This window comes from Crocuta crocuta, unplaced genomic scaffold (genome assembly GCF_008692635.1).
Source record: "Crocuta crocuta isolate KB4526 unplaced genomic scaffold, BGI_CrCroc_1.0 scaffold186, whole genome shotgun sequence".
Taxonomy (NCBI): domain Eukaryota; kingdom Metazoa; phylum Chordata; class Mammalia; order Carnivora; family Hyaenidae; genus Crocuta; species Crocuta crocuta.
In genome coordinates, this window is record NW_027551569.1 from 3,175,426 (window position 1) to 3,191,189 (window position 15,764).

Below are 15,764 nucleotides of genomic sequence, written 5' to 3' on the forward strand. Positions count from 1 at the left end.
CAAACACAGTCACAGTTTAGCAAAATTGCCACATTAGTGTCATATTAGCCACAGAGAAGTAAAACAAGCTTTGCAATTACCCCAGTGTGTTTAAAATGCTGCTGACATTTTGCAGGTGCTTTGAATTTTCTTTTTTCCTTGAAATGTCCATTCTAGTCAAATTCAAACAAAAATATTTAACTGTCCATTTGACTCTAAAACTTTAGGATGTGATGGTCTATGACCAGACATGTTAGAAGAAGAAGAAGAAGAAGAAGGAGGAGGAGGAGGAGGAGGAGGAGGAGGAGGAGGAGGAGACGACGACGACAACAACGACTTAAAACCTCTCATGCCCTACTACTTGGCTACAATTGCTGTCTCTCACCCCAATAATTCTCGTTACTCTGACAGTAGGGGAAAAATCCATACCCATCTCATTAAAATGGCAGGGAAATGAGTATTATTCAATATTTATTTTCAAGCAATATATATAGAAATCTTAGCGAGCTTCAAAAAAAGTCACATCTTCCAAAAGTGGAGAGTCAATGGCATTTATCTTTAATCAAGCCAAAAGGTCAATGCATCCCTACCAGAGAGAAAGTGATGTTTAAACTCAGCTGGAAATGTAGGCAAACAGAGGGGAAGAGCAAATCTAATCTGTAGACTAAGCATAAAACGGGATTGATAAGTGACAGAAGATGTAGACATGAGCTGAAAGTTGAAACATACAAACTGTTAGGTTTTCAAAGAAGGAGGATTTAGTCTAGGGAAGACTTCCCTGCCAGATTCAAGCGCAAATCCAGTGAAGTAGCTTCAGTAAAACAATGAGTGTAAAAAGTTCTTCCCATAACAAAAAGGATGGTCCAGATAAGGAGGGGAAACTTTCTTTTTTAAGTTGCAATTTTAAAAGGAACTCGAGGGAATTTAATATTTTAAAAATTAAAAATAATAGTCAAAGCCATTAATGTTCCTTTTTCTTTTTTTGTACCCAGGAGAAATGTGATCTGTGATTAGGTGCCTACTGGATGTAAGTATGAGATGCATGCTTTCTTCTTTTATAGTTTAAGTAGTAAATATTGATCACAAAGGGGAAAAAAACATTTGAATCCCTTTAGGCTGCTTAGTTCATCATTGTTTGCTCTAAATACAGAAAACGAATAATTTATCTGACACCTTGTAGTTGAATTTCTCAAGTAATGACCTCCATGACTGGAGTAAAGAAGCAAAATTATAGCTGAAGATTTCTGAGATGCAGAGGTCTATAGAAGTGTTCGATTGTTTATTATCACAGGGAAAAGAGCCTTAATGAATCCTTGGGCGATACGACTGGAATTCTCACTCTTGACCTAGTCTCACTGCAAAATCACTTAGCATCATCTCTTTAAATTAAGACATTTCTCACCAAAGATGGTATAATTCTCTGATGAACATCACAGATGAAAAATACAAATAGAGTATTTTCTTGACCTACCCTACAGTAACCCTGTGGAAGACCTATTTCTTTAAGAACTCAGAACTAATACCAAAATGGATGTGAAAAATGAGGAGAAAGGCATTCTTTGAGAGAGAAATCACTGCTGGTTGCTTGGAGGAAGATGACACTCAGATATTAGCAGATTGTTCCCTCTGGGGGGGAACAGGGAATGGGAGTGTGTGGGAAAATCTGTATTTGGGTATTACTACTGGCACACACCTTCACAGGTGGACTTTGGATTTTAATTATTTTGAACCTATTTAGTTGTTTTCTTTTTATTTCTTATTGTTGCTTTTTAGTAGACTGTTCATAATAAATGAATTTGTTATTCCCCCCAGGAGCAACATAACCGGTATAACTACAAGGGAGGCACTCTGATAAACATTTGTCAATAAATTTCTAAAACCTGCCCAAACCAGGTGGTTTTGCTCATACACAGGGAGTAGAAATTCCTTCCATCTGCCACAAAGGACTATCTCCAAAAGTGGGTAGGTAAGATTGGAAACTTACTTTGCTTGTGGGTAAAGGGTCAGGAATGAAGAGGGCAATATCTATACCGTAATCACTTTGCATTACCTGAATATCTTTCTAATTGTGCAAGAAAAAGAAAGAAACAACAACTTGATTTCTCTTGGAACTATGTTTGACACAAGTCAAAACTGCTACAATGCATAGCAAAATAGGAAATTCAGTCCCTTAGAAAGGTATAGCAAAAGGCACGTGATTACACATGTCAATGGTATGATACTCAAAATGACCGTGTTAGGTTTAAAGAACACCAAATACATTTAAAAAGAGAAAACTTACCTTCATTTCCACCAGCACCCTAGGTTGGGCCAGCTGAGCTATGGCAAACAGTTTACTAAGCCTACAGCACCATATATTTTATCAGCCTTCCTCCCCCGAGAGAGAGAGCAAGAAAGAGAGAGTAGGTCAGGCAAGTAAAGGCAAAGGCAAGGAGGGGAGGGTAGCAGAGAAATAGGAAAGAAGCATCTTATTTTCTGTCGAAAGCAATTTCAGGTTCTGGTTGTTTTCTTCAGGTTGACAATCCAACAGAGAATAAGAGGTGTTTTGTTTTTATACACTCATTTTTTTTTTCCTGAAAGCATTCATTACCTTGGAAAGAAATTTTAAATCATTTACTTATACAGGCAATTGGGTGAAAAACCTCAAACAGATTCCTCCATTCTCACTGGAGTTCTGGAGTCTCAGAAAGGGCTTCTAACAACAGATATGAACAGTGGAAGCTTTCTCAAAAGGCTTATGTTAAGAAGTCTATCTGTGAGGTATGTGAGAAAGACAAGTGATCCCCGTTATTCACCCTGAGCACATGCACCCTCCTGGAGACCCTGCTTCTAGTTAAAAACCACTGAAAACACCACCAATAAGTACTAAATTTGAGTAAGTAAATGGACCATCGAGTCTGCCACACATACAGCATATTCAACTATGGGCTGACATCCCCTTTCCCTTGGCTCATGTTCTACTCTAATAGAGCACTGTTGCCAACCTCTGGCAGTATGTCATGGAGACCATCAATTCATACATTTAACTAATGGTAACTGAGCATCAACATGGGATCAGGCACCATTCCATGTGGAGGATTCAGAGAAAATAAGACCGATAAGGTCCCTGCCCTTAAAGAGCTTACAGCCTGGTTTGGAATGAGGGAGGACGAAGCTAAAGAACATAAGGTGGTTATAAAATGCAGTTGAGTTCTATGATGAAAACGAAAGAGGAGGATGTGATGAAAAGTAATTCGGGTGAAGAGCAGGAATAGAGGGTGGGCTACTTTATAGCAAGTCTCGGAAAGGCCTCTCCAAGGTGGCTTCTCCACTCTTGCCCCAAGTCCCTGGTTGGATGGAGAGCTATTAATTGAGGTGGTCAGAGCAGGCTTCTCTCCAGAGGTGCATCTGAGAAGGAACCAAGCATCTGAGGCAATGGAAACAGCAAGAGCAGAAGCCCAGAATAAAGTTGGCACATTGGAGCCACCACAACAACAAAACCTATGGTGGCTAGAGCCTGGGCCCAAAGGAGAGAGGGTGGTGGGAAAGAAAGTGAAGAAGCAAGCGGAGGCCAGATCCTAAGAGGACCCAAGGACATGGTACAAAACCTGAATGTTGTTCTAAATGCGTCTGGGAGTCACTGGGAGGTTTTGGGTAAGGGGATCCTATGATTTAACTTAAGCTTTAAAACTTATTCCGGTTGTTACGGGTGCACTGGACCTAAAAAGGCCACTAACAGAAGCAAGGAGATCTCAGAGAAGCTGCTAAAGGCAGGAAATGAAGGTGACCTGGACTAAGGAGGTAGTAGTAGAAATGGAGACGGTGAAGTCTGGGGTGCACTTTGGATATGGAGTCAAAAGGATTTGAGATCGTTTTCGAAGGTGGACTGGGGGCAGGAGAGGAAAAGAGAGGAATTCATGGTGACTCCTAGGTTCAGTCTGAGAACCTGGGTGGTAGACGCACCCTCAGCTGAGAGGGCAAAGATTCCAGATAATGTAAGACATGACTGATCCTACCAGTCAAGGCAGCTTGCTTCTGTTACTTGCAACTTTCCTACGAAGCATCAGTCATACTCAGCACCATCCTGGCATTTTCCCACTCCTCGTAGTTCAAAGTGTGGTTAAAAGTTCACTGCTTACATGATTTTCTTAGTACGGTGTTAATCTGTACCTTGGACCACCAATGCTTATTGATGACCCAGGGTTACTAGGTTTCTGCTGCCTTTCTTTCCCTCCCTCCCTTACCCCCTTCCTTCCTTCCTCCCTCCCTCCTTCCCTCCCTTCCTTTCCTCTCTCCCCTTCTTTCTTTTTCTTGCATAGCTTCAGTTACATGCTCTGGTCCATGCCTAAGGACTGCAACAAGAAGTGTGCCTAACATTACAAAGCAAACCCTGGCATCCCATTCAATAGGATCTAAATTGTGATCACAGTGCAAAATGAACCCACTCATCTCAGCTGGGAGAATGGCATCTCAATTTTGAAACGGAATGAATCCAGGGCTGATATCTCTCCAAAGGAACAAATGACTTCACAAAAGACAAGAAAGAATCCTGCCCCCAATTTACTGCCAAATCTCTACTTTAAGTCATAAATTTACAGCACTGCTTAGGAGTGGTGAGGTGAGGACAGTATCGAGATTTCTTGTGATAATCTCTCTCCATGAAGCCACTTTTCAAAAGATGAGGGCAATTTGCTCAGGGACAGGCTGAAGGATGCTTTTGTAGGTATTGATTCTATTCTTGTTTAAAAAAAAAAAAAAAACTTTCTAAACCATACTAGTATTTTCCCCACCATTGTCATGATATAATTAGTTAATACAAATTAGGCTTCTTTTGATGATGTGAAACATTATTGTGCCTTACGGTCTTTTCTATGTGCTCTTATTGTTTACCACTAAAGACACATATTTTGAAAACCATGGGGACTGTGCTAAAGAGATCTGAAACAAGATATGCAGTACAGCCTACTCCACTAATATCCTCCTAATAAATGCCAGTTTAAGCCTTCTCCTTGTGCATTGACCCTTTGTAATAAAAAGTGAATAAAAAATGTCCAATTATGAATTGAAAACCGTAGTTAATTAAGCCTAGTAATTAATGTTTTGCTTTCAACAGGAATTAAGGAAGGCATAATACATCTTCCATTGCTCCTCTTTCATAGGCTTTCACAACTTATCTACCTCCACCCACACCTTTCCAGTTAAAACTGTGCCCTTCTCCAGTAACTCAGCTACACTTGTACCCTGTAAATCATCACTGTCTCTGGTATTACAAATATAAATATAAATATAAAAATATAAATATAAATATTATATGTATTGCCTCCACTTCTGTGCCCTTTGAGGGAGAACACACTACCTTTAAAATCCTTGAAACCTAAGCAGATGTGTACCTTACACCAAAAAGACACTCAACATATTAGGGGAAGAAAAGCTAGTGGAAGAATAAATAAAATTGAAAAGATTCCACATGAAACTAGTAAGCAGGATGAAGAAGGGAGAAAAAACAGAAGAGGGGCAGGAGAGACTATTTTAGCAATAGAATAAACTGGACAAATTCAGGAAAGTATTCAGTATAATAATACATATAAGTGAATTAATAAAATTGGATGAAAAATTCGATAAGTGACAGACTAAATTTAATGAAGGTGCTGGAAGAAAAAGAAGGGGAGTGGAAGAAGTTTGCACACTGCATTTTGGCAGCTGTGTGAATTTGGCGCTAATTTCTAATTCATCTTCATCCTAAAAGACACCAGGCAGCAGATTAAATAAAGACACTACTTTTCATTTTAAATATCTTTTTCCCAGTCATAAAAAAAATACAGCTTTCTGAGAAACTGATAAGAGAATGAAAGCAACATTGAAAGAAAGGTGCTAGTCGCTCTGCGTATATAATCTCACTTAGTTTCCCAATATGAAGCTGATATGGTTTCCCCCAGCTTTGCAAGTAAGAGGGAGCACAAAGGGCTACAACCTGCCAAGGTCACGCGACCATGGGACACAGCCTGTAACATGTCTCTCCTGTAAGCTGCATTTGTTCTCACAGCGTCATCATGGTTAAGTCCCTGGTTTGGCCCAGTCTAGAGATCTGAGGACGAACAAGGTGAGGCCAGGTAAAGGTCATGGAAGAAGTGGCAGAATATAGTGAAATAGAAACAGAAAATCTAATCTTGGGGATGAATGAAAAGTAGGACCTGATTTCACTTTTTAAAATTTATTTGCAAGACAGGGGTCAAGCCCTAACCTACTAACAAAGCCAAAAGAAGTTAGAAGTTGTTATTAGAGATGAAAGGAGAGGATAAATAGATCATGTCTGTGTGACCCTGCAGCAGGCACTTTGGTACCCTGCATCACATCCCCCGGGCCACGCTCAGATTTCAGCCACGACAGCAGGAGAGAACTGTAAGCTCACACACAGCCTGACAGTCCCCACTTCAAGCAGGGCCAACTCCTGGGCCTTCTCTAAAGTCAGAGGTGCCTTCATTGCCTGCGTGCAAGAGACACGAAGTAGTGGGGAAAGGAAATGGAGGCTGTCAAACAATGGGAGGGAAAAAGCTAATGGATTAGTTCCCCCAAATCTCTTGTCATTTGAGTGGATAACTCGTGGAGGCATTCATTATAACACTCTCTATCTTCTCCACGTCCACTTGACCCACAGCAGAAAACCTGACTATGGAAACCTACACTGGTGAGTTGTTTTTCTTTTCTTTTTTTTTTTTAACTGCCAATGTTCTCTACTCCTTCACTCCCACTTTTGGGGATCTCTCCCAAATAAACCACCTGACCTAAGTACTTGTCTCAGGCTCTACTTTCAAGGAACTCAGACTAAGATGACACACAGTTCCTGATCATTTCCTCCCTAGTAACTCAAACATGACAACAACCCTGTGAAGTAGGAAATATCAATGCTTATGATGGGATCCAAAAAGGTTAGGTGACTTTCCCAAGGTTACAGGGTATGAAAGCATGAAATTAGTATCAAGAATCTAGGCTTCACAGATAGAGCCCCACAGACAGAGCTATACCCATTAACCTCTAGCTGCCCAAAGTCTATGAAGTCCGAAGAGAACAGAAGACACTGGTCTGCTATCACCATTAAAGGCAGATGTGGGGGCTGTGGTTTCAAATTACCAAATAGTAACCAAACCCTTGAGGTTGTGAGGAAATGCATAGATCTCTGAGGGCAATAACCAGGCTGTCCACAATGAGGACCTATGGGCCCATAAGGACCATGGAGTGCTTTTGAGAAGTTAAGAACACCATTACTCTCAATTATCTTCAGTTTATTCAAGGCAGATGCTAAGAGATATGGTCTCCATACCCAGAGTCCCTTCAGGCTCTATGTTTCTAAGTAACTAACATATCTCAGATGGAGGACTTTATTTTAGATTAAAGATACAGTCACTAGGTTTCAAAAGTATCCTGAGACACAGAGCTCTGTGGAATGGCATTTCCATGTCGACTCCTCTGTGTGCAGCCCCACCTTCCCATGACAGAATGTACTAACTCTGAACTAAGAATGTAAAAGGATTGATATTTCCAGCCTATCTCCTTCAGATGATAATTACAAGGTCTATAGGCTTATGCGCTTGATGGCATTAGCTGATCTCCCACTGTGAACAGAGGCAATTGCAACACAGGATGGTCCTGTCACCTGAGTGCACCCTCTTATCCTCTTAACATCTGCTTTGTGAGACCACGGGATCCAGAAGGCTAGATGAGCAGAACAATCACTCTATTCTGGCCCTAGTTCACTAAGATGATGATCCTTCTCCCCCCTTAAAATAATACGTGTGTAGGTTTTAAAATATGAGAAATTATAGCTCTCCATCTCACTAGAAATATCATCTCTTTATGATACCCACTAAAATAAAACTTGCAAGACAAGCACATAGAGGAAAAAATTAAAACTGGAGCATTAATAAAAATAGATCAAGGGTATTTTAATTCAAATGTATTTGTCTTCTTTTAAGTAAGACTTAAATACAACCGGTTCCTCATGCAGCACGTGTGGCCTTGGGCAAGCATGCAAAGTGGCTACCTTGGCAAATGTGGCTAATCTCCATGTGCTGTCTTTATAACTTTGCACAATGGTTTGGATACAGCATGGAAGTAAACTTCAGACTGCTGACTGCTTTATCCATGCACCCTGAATTCCTGATAAAGCTGGGGGCATCAAGCAGAAGGAAATCATTCCTATTAAACAGGATGAAATCACCATCCCACTTCCAGGCTGTATAAAGGAAGATGAGTTTAATTGAAAAGTCCAGTACCTACTATAAAGGCAATGTGGAAGTTTCTGTAGGCGCAAAGACAAAAATAACACATTTACTATAATCAAGGAGCCCATAGTCTTCTGAAAGTGTTACACAAGTAAAAATAAATTGTGTGAGAGAAAGGGGTCCACATGTATGTACTGAGCACCCTAACAGCGCAGTACCTGGTCTGTCAGGAAGTCTGAGTCATTAACTATATTTTTGTTTCATATTTTCATGTAGGACTACACAGGTCCTATAAGTCAGGGACCAACACCTTCAGTGCTGTGTCCTTCACAACTCCATGTCCTTAGCATGTAAAATGAATCTCAGAGTTGAAGGGTAAATGAATATATTTCTTATTCTCCTCATACTTGGCATTCGACTCTGCTAATAACTGCAAGTATGTAGGGGCGCCTGGGTGGCTTACTCGGTTAAGCGTCCGACTTTTGCTTAGGTCATGATCTCGCGGTTCGTGGTTTCGAGCCCCGCGTCGGGCTCTGTGCTGACTACCAGCTCAGAGCCTGGAGCCTGTTTCAGTCTGTGACTCCCTCTCTCTCTGACCCTCCCCCACTCACGCTGTCTCTCTCTCTCTCTCTCTCTCCCCTAGAAATAAATAAAACATTAAAAAAATAAATAAATAAATAACTGCAAGTATGTATATTTTGCTTACCAGACAGCAGTCACTGGAAACCATTCTGAATGCTTTTCCTACATTAATTAATTTAATATATCAATCTCATAAGGTTGTCATGATTATATTACTTGTTGACAAAATATGCTGTCCCTTCCTATCAGTACTTTTCTAAACAGGTCCATCCTTTATGAAGAATTATCTTTCTTCTCCCATCATACCAGGCACTGTGCGTGACTTCCTTCATTGCCAAAGACATGTGAGCAGAAGAGGCCTGGGCCACTTAGACTATTTAAAAGTGGTTACATGGCTTTGATTTATCTATACCATGGAATACTACATGGCAATGAGAAACAATGAAATCTGGCCATGTGTAGCAACATGGATGGNTTGCCACAAGTCCAAGAGGTGACAGATTAGAGCTGTTTCTTCAGCCAGGGTCCAGAAAAGAAGAGGACAGGAAGCAGAGCCACAGCAGAACCCTGATGACCATTACTGTGAGTGGGAAATAAAGCTCTGTTCTTTAAAGTCACTAACATTGCAGGGACACATTTGTCAATGTAGCATAACTGAACTGAGCTGACTGATACCTAGTTCCAATTAATAACCATACTTTACCCTTAAGAAAACTGAGGCAGAAAAAAGTTCAGCCAATTTTTCAACGTCACGTATGTAATAATTGCTGGGATTTGAATCCGGGAAGTCAGGTTCCACTGTGGCCTTAACTTACACAGCTTTTATTAGCTGAGGGATGAACCAAGGATGGTTAAGAGATACAAAGATAAATCCTCACAGTGAAATATTCTACACACGCCCTACACACACAAAAATATATAAATCCATTAAACCAATTAATTAGCTCAATGCAACAAGCATGGCTTTAATTTCAAGGTGCAAAGAAGACCAAGGCAAAGAAGAAAAAGAAGGCAAAGTAAAATGGGAGAAGAAACATATAGAGAAAATGACAGGGGAACAAAACAGATTAAGAAAAATCTCAATATTGGTCAAATCGCTCAGAGGCAAATCTCTCTCCCAGAAAAATAAAACTCAAGATCTTTATCTTTAAAATGCTGCCAGAACACAGAACAAATAAAGTGTTCAGAAGCATGTATTTTGAACATTATTGGGTTTTTGAACTTTAATAAAATGAACTCCTCTGTTTGTGAACTATACAGGATGACAAGCAGCACATCTCACCCAGGGGGATGCCGCTTATATGTATGCAACAATCCCGTCATTTTAACTTTCAGACTTTTCAGAGCAGCTAAGGAGTAATCTGGGTCCATGGTTCTCATATTTTAAACTTGATAAGAAGATGGGACATATGGGTGGCTCAGTTGGTTAAACATCCAACTTCGACTTAGGTCATGGTCTCACGGTTCATGAGTTCGAGCCCCGCGTCAGGCTCTGTGCTGACAGCTCAGAGCCTGGAGCCTGCTTCGGATTCTGTGTCTCCCTGTCTCTGTCCATCCCCCACTTATGTGCTCTCTCCCACTCTCTCAAATATAAACATTAAAAAAAATAAACTTGATATGAATCATCTGTGGATAATGAGAAGATTTCAGATTCCAGAACTCTGGACTCTTTGTGTGTCTTTTGCTAACCTTTCCTTCTTTCCTCAACTCTGTTCTGTATTTTGATTGTTTCCTGGTCAGGCCCCATGTTTCTCTTATCTTCCCAACTCTCTCGTCTCCAGCATCTCTCTCTTAAGGTCATCGCCGTCCGGTTCCTCAAGCCATGAAGCTGGCAGTCCTCCCGGACTCTCTCTTTTCTCTCACCTTCTGCACCCAAACCATAGCCAAGGCAGGCAGTTCCATGTCCCCAGTGAGGCCTGAAGCTGCTCACTCCATGAGACCCCACCCTTACTGCCCTGGTTCTGGCCTTCCTCCACTCTCACTTGGGCATTGCTAAAGGTGTGTTCTCACTCTCCCAATCCATCAACCTTTCACAGTGTGGTCAAAATTATTGTTCTACAACAGAAATTTCTTCATGTCCATTCCTACTTAAAATCCCTGAAAGCCACTAAGTGTCGAGGTACAGTGAAGGCACACAAAGACCTTGGGGATCTGACTGCAGCATAAATCTTTATAACCTCACCTCTCATAATCCAGGTAGTACTGCACCTGCACCAGGATTGCATCTGGTTATCTCATCAGTTTACCAGTATGCACTCTCTGAACCCAAGTCAAATACGACCACGTAGAAGCCCTTTCTACCAATTTCTTAAACTCACTATAACTCTTTTCCTCCCATATGAATAGTAGAGAACAAGAATAGTAACTACTAGGGGCACCTGGGTGGCTCAGCTGGTTAAGCATCTGACTCTTGATTTCAGCTCAGGTCATGTTCCAGAGTTGAGCTCCATATCAGGCTCCATGCTAAGCATGGAACCTACTTAAGATTCTCTCTCTCTCTCCTTCAGCCCCTCTCATCTGCCCACACACACTCTCTCCCTCTCTAAAAATAAAATTTAAAAAAGAATAGTAACTACTTCACAAGGCTTTGTGAGGATTAGTCAGGGAAGTACAGGTAAAACATCTAATAGTAACTAATGCCTAGTGCATACTAAGGGAACAGTGCATGCTAAGGGAATGTTACCAATCACAGTGATGGTTTAAATATCTTTCTCCCTACCACAGATATAACTATGAAACACACATTCAAGGCCTGAAGTAGAAGCTCATAGCAAAATGAAATTTGAACAGTATCCTATCATGGGAGATACCCTTAAAATAACTCCATCACATTACAAAGCCAACTTAGAACACGATACCTCCAGGTACAGTGATGGTTTTCAAAAACCTTTCTTTCCTCCCTCCCACACCTCCCACCCTCCCTTCCCCCCCCCTCCTTTCTTCTTTCACCCTCCCTCTCTCTCTCCTTGTTATGGGTTGAGGAAGAAATGGAGTGAGAAAGGCCATCCATTATGGACCACTTCCTATTTCCCACTTAACTCTCATAAGCATAGTTATCTAATATTGCATGAAGTTTGGGCTCCTCATCCTATTTTACAGAGAAAAAAAACATGAAACTCAGAGGGTTTAAGCAACACAGATGAGGGTATTTAAGGTGAAAGTGATAGAAATAAGATTCAAACCCGTATCTCTTTGACTCCAACATTGTTTTATCCATACACTTCAATTTTTTCATGAGCCAAAATTTTTTATTACTCAGTACATCAGCATTTGATATCAATACCAGTGGGTAATAAAGTATCACTCAGAGATCATTTAGAGCTATCTACGATTTTTAGATTATATACCCTTATCAACAATTGTTTGGCAAAGAAATGCTTTTAAAGACATCTTCTCAAGATATTCATTTTTGTCTCATTTTGCACATTACTAGGAATTATTTCCCATTCTGATATATTTAGCAGATGTTTAGGTACCAACCCCACTTGGAAAAAAATTATTTCAAATGTACAGTGCAGTAAACTTATTATTTCCATTTGCCAAACCTTTCATGTCTGGTGTATGAAGCTCTGAGTCACTCATCATGGCCCCCACGGTTGGGGACAGAGGCTAGTGTGAAAACAGGAAGAGCTCGAGTCAGAGACAAGGCTGCTGAAGATCACAGGGAAGACTGGGAGAATCAGCAACAACACTGCTGGAGGCTGGTGATAAGCTAGCTGGGGAGGGATCAGGAAATGTGTTCTGAGGAGGGGGACTAAGAAGCACCTGCCAGAGCGTATGTGGTGGTTCCGTGCTTGAAGGATGGAGCTTTGTGATCCATGTCATGCGGAATGACTCAAGAGGACAAACACATGAACTCCCTACAGAGCTGTGCATATTACACTGGCTCCTCACTGTACTGTCTTCTCAGATGACCTCGTACCTCCAACCCAACATCAGTCCACTGTGGCTAGAAAACAAGCTCACAATTCCTTCTACAATCGGACCCAGAAGCAAGTTCTTTCAGATCATGTAAGACTCTAAATGATGCTTCCCTTCCATACCTTTTTTCTCTAATGGTGTGGATCTTTTAGAATCCAAAGCACATTTAGGGTCTTTGTCCATTTAAGTGGATAATTAAACAGTCCAGAGCTGGCATGGGGTGCGAGGGTAAAGGGATGGAGGACACTGTTAGGGATGATGGGGCATGAATAACTGCTATGTTTCATGTCAAGGCTTAATATTCAATTCTCACAATCCCATGAAGTTAGCACTGTAATCCCATTTTATAGATAATCAAAGTAAGAAACAGAGATGCTAAACTATCTTGGCCAAGAGCAAATAGCTAATAAATAGATCCAAAGCCAGGACTATCTGAGGGCCAAGTGCTCATTCTTACACTAAACTGCCTTCTGGATGGATGAGAAATGTTAGTTGTGAAAAAAAAAACAGACCACTGATGCTTCTGCAAGAGCAGGAGTGGAGATCTGAGAACAGCAACAAGGTAGAGGAAATAGAGATGCATCTTTGAACTGATATTCAGGCGGGTAAGAATGGGGGTGAGTGTGTAAGGCAGAAAGGAAATCTTAAGGAGTGTCATGGAAAAGGATGAGAAAAGGTAAATCTCTGTGGGACTTAGATCATTCTGCTAGGGGCAGGGACACTTGTATATCAGGGCGTTTGATGATACAGTGAGTTTACATTGACTGGAACCTGCCTACATATGTAGGAACTCAAGTTCCCCCAGTGGATTCCAGGTGGGTCACTCTCATCTCAATAACCTATTTCCCACTGACTTTGAGATGATGTTGGGTGGAAACTCCACATGGCCAGAAACTGTGTATCTTTTTCAGGTTCTAGTTCAAGGCCTAGATGTGGTAGTTACTCAGCATGCATTTATATTAATGTATATAATAAATTCAGCTTATGGACACTGAAATTCAAATGGCCCTAACATGCTCTAACATGAAAATAAGAAGAAAAGGTAGTTATGTGCTTATTACATCTAATTATCCTGTTTGAAGCTAGATATGCTTCTACTGATTCATAATCCTAGCTGCCATTCGTCAGTGTTGTGATTTGATTCAGCTCCCTTGGGATCAATGGAAAGACAAGTTCTAATATACTGCTTGGCACATGGTAGGTGCCACCAGATTAGCGCTACTTGTTATTGCTCATTAAAAAAAAAACATATTTAAGTGATTTTTCAATTAAGTAATAGGAATAAATGGTGCTTTTAAAAAGTTCAAAGGAAAAAATGAGGGAAAAGAAAGTCCCATAAGGACTAAATTTTAAAATGACAAGTATAAAAATTCTTACTCTAAGAACAAATATCCATCCAATGGTTGCACAATAACATTTGTTTGCTATTAAATATTAATTACCTCAATAGCCCATCAAATACTGTTCATTTGTATGATGCTATGCTTTGGCTAGAGGCTAGGGATAAAAGGAGAAATATATCAAGATCCCTGGATCAAAGTTAGAGTCTACTGGAGGAGACAGTCATGTAGAAAATGAAATATGATGCTCTAAGTGTTTAACACTTGGGTGAACCCTTCTTACTATACCTTAGGGACACAGTGGGAGGAAGAAGATATTTGTGTATATATGTGTGCATGTGTGTATGTGTGTGTGTGCCTTTTGGTCTGGGTTTGGGGTCCAGAAAGATAGTGGGATTCAAGTAAGACTTCTTAGAGAAAGAGAGGCTTATGCTCCCTAGTTTAGAGCAGTTTTTTTTTTTTAATGTTTTATTTATTTCTGAGAGAGACAGACAGACAGTGTGAGCAGGGGAGGGTCAGAGAAAGAGACACAGAATCTGAAACAGGGCTCCAAGCTCTGAGCTGGCTGTCAGCACAGAGCCCTACACGGGGATTGAACCCACAAACCGTGAGATTATGGCCTGAGCCGAAGTCGGACACTCAACCGACTGAGACACCCAGGCGTCCCAAGTTTAGAGCAGTTTTATAAGAGGTAGGAGATGAGCCCAAAGAGGTAGCCAGGAGCAGAGTTTGAGGCCTTTTGTTGCAATAACATACAAAATAAAATAAGACTTTGTATTTTATCTTTTAAACCAAAAAGAGCTTTTGGAATGTCTTAAATAGACTGCTATTTGTGTTTGCTATATTATTTAGATTATTCAATTTTGCTATAAGTAACAATAGAAACAAACAGGATGAATAAAATTCACAGAAAATGTTAAGTAAAGAGCAAACAGGCGACCTCTGAGTCCTGTTAAACACAGAGAAAATAATCAGAGCGTATACATATTTTTAAATAAAGACAAAAAGGATGGAAAAGAGAAGTACTTGCCAAGAGAGAAGGATGTAATGTACCTAATAAACCTTAAATATTTATGAATCTCAGACCATATGTGATTGACAGCTGTCAACCCCATCTTGGTCACCTCATTAATGACCATCACTATGGATCCATTATCACCCCATCTTTTCTCTGCTTGAGACACACTGATAAACCATACATCTGGCCATCAAACTAACTGGTGATTTATAGCTGTGGCCAGATCTACTTGACCTTGTGTTTCTCCAGTAGGTCAAGTGTGTGATGGCCCCAGAGACCTCCCAGCTGCTTAGGACCTCTCAGCTCTTGTCCTTGTAGCCACCTCATCAGCAGGGAAGGCTGAGATGGCAGAGAAAGAACAAATACATGCACATCGTGTAACAAGGATTCAGGGAGAGTAGTTTTTCCAACCTACTTGCACACTATCTTACATGCAGCCATCTGCCTAATCCCTTTCTCCTAGCTTCTTGTTGCGTGCATTAATTTAATGACCCATATAATTATATATCTCAATTTGGTCTAAGTCCCTTTCCATTCCCTGACCTCTACAGCAGCCTGTCTCAGTGTACTTGGAATGTCAAAGTGATTTCCCACATGCCACAGGGAGTGATTATGATCAGATTATGGTTTTAGAAAAAGCCTTCTGGCCCTTCAAATATAAAGCCTAGAAGTCTAGGGAGTGAGGCCGGAGACAAAGAGACCAACTCTTGAATGTCTTTTCCCAGA

At 40.7% G+C, this 15,764-nt stretch overlaps 1 protein-coding gene and 1 long non-coding RNA gene across 6 annotated transcripts in view; one reads left to right on the plus strand and one right to left on the minus strand.

The window, feature by feature from the left end:
• Nucleotides 1–15,764, minus strand: part of NRXN3 (neurexin 3) — a 1,503,781-nt gene that overhangs the window by 830,741 nt on the left and 657,276 nt on the right. The gene's annotated exons all lie outside the window — the stretch shown is intronic.
• LOC144220545 (uncharacterized) lies at nucleotides 311–1,819 on the plus strand. Its single transcript, XR_013331774.1, has 3 exons — nucleotides 311–389; nucleotides 972–1,006; nucleotides 1,792–1,819. It is a non-coding gene; the product is annotated as an uncharacterized LOC144220545 (long non-coding RNA).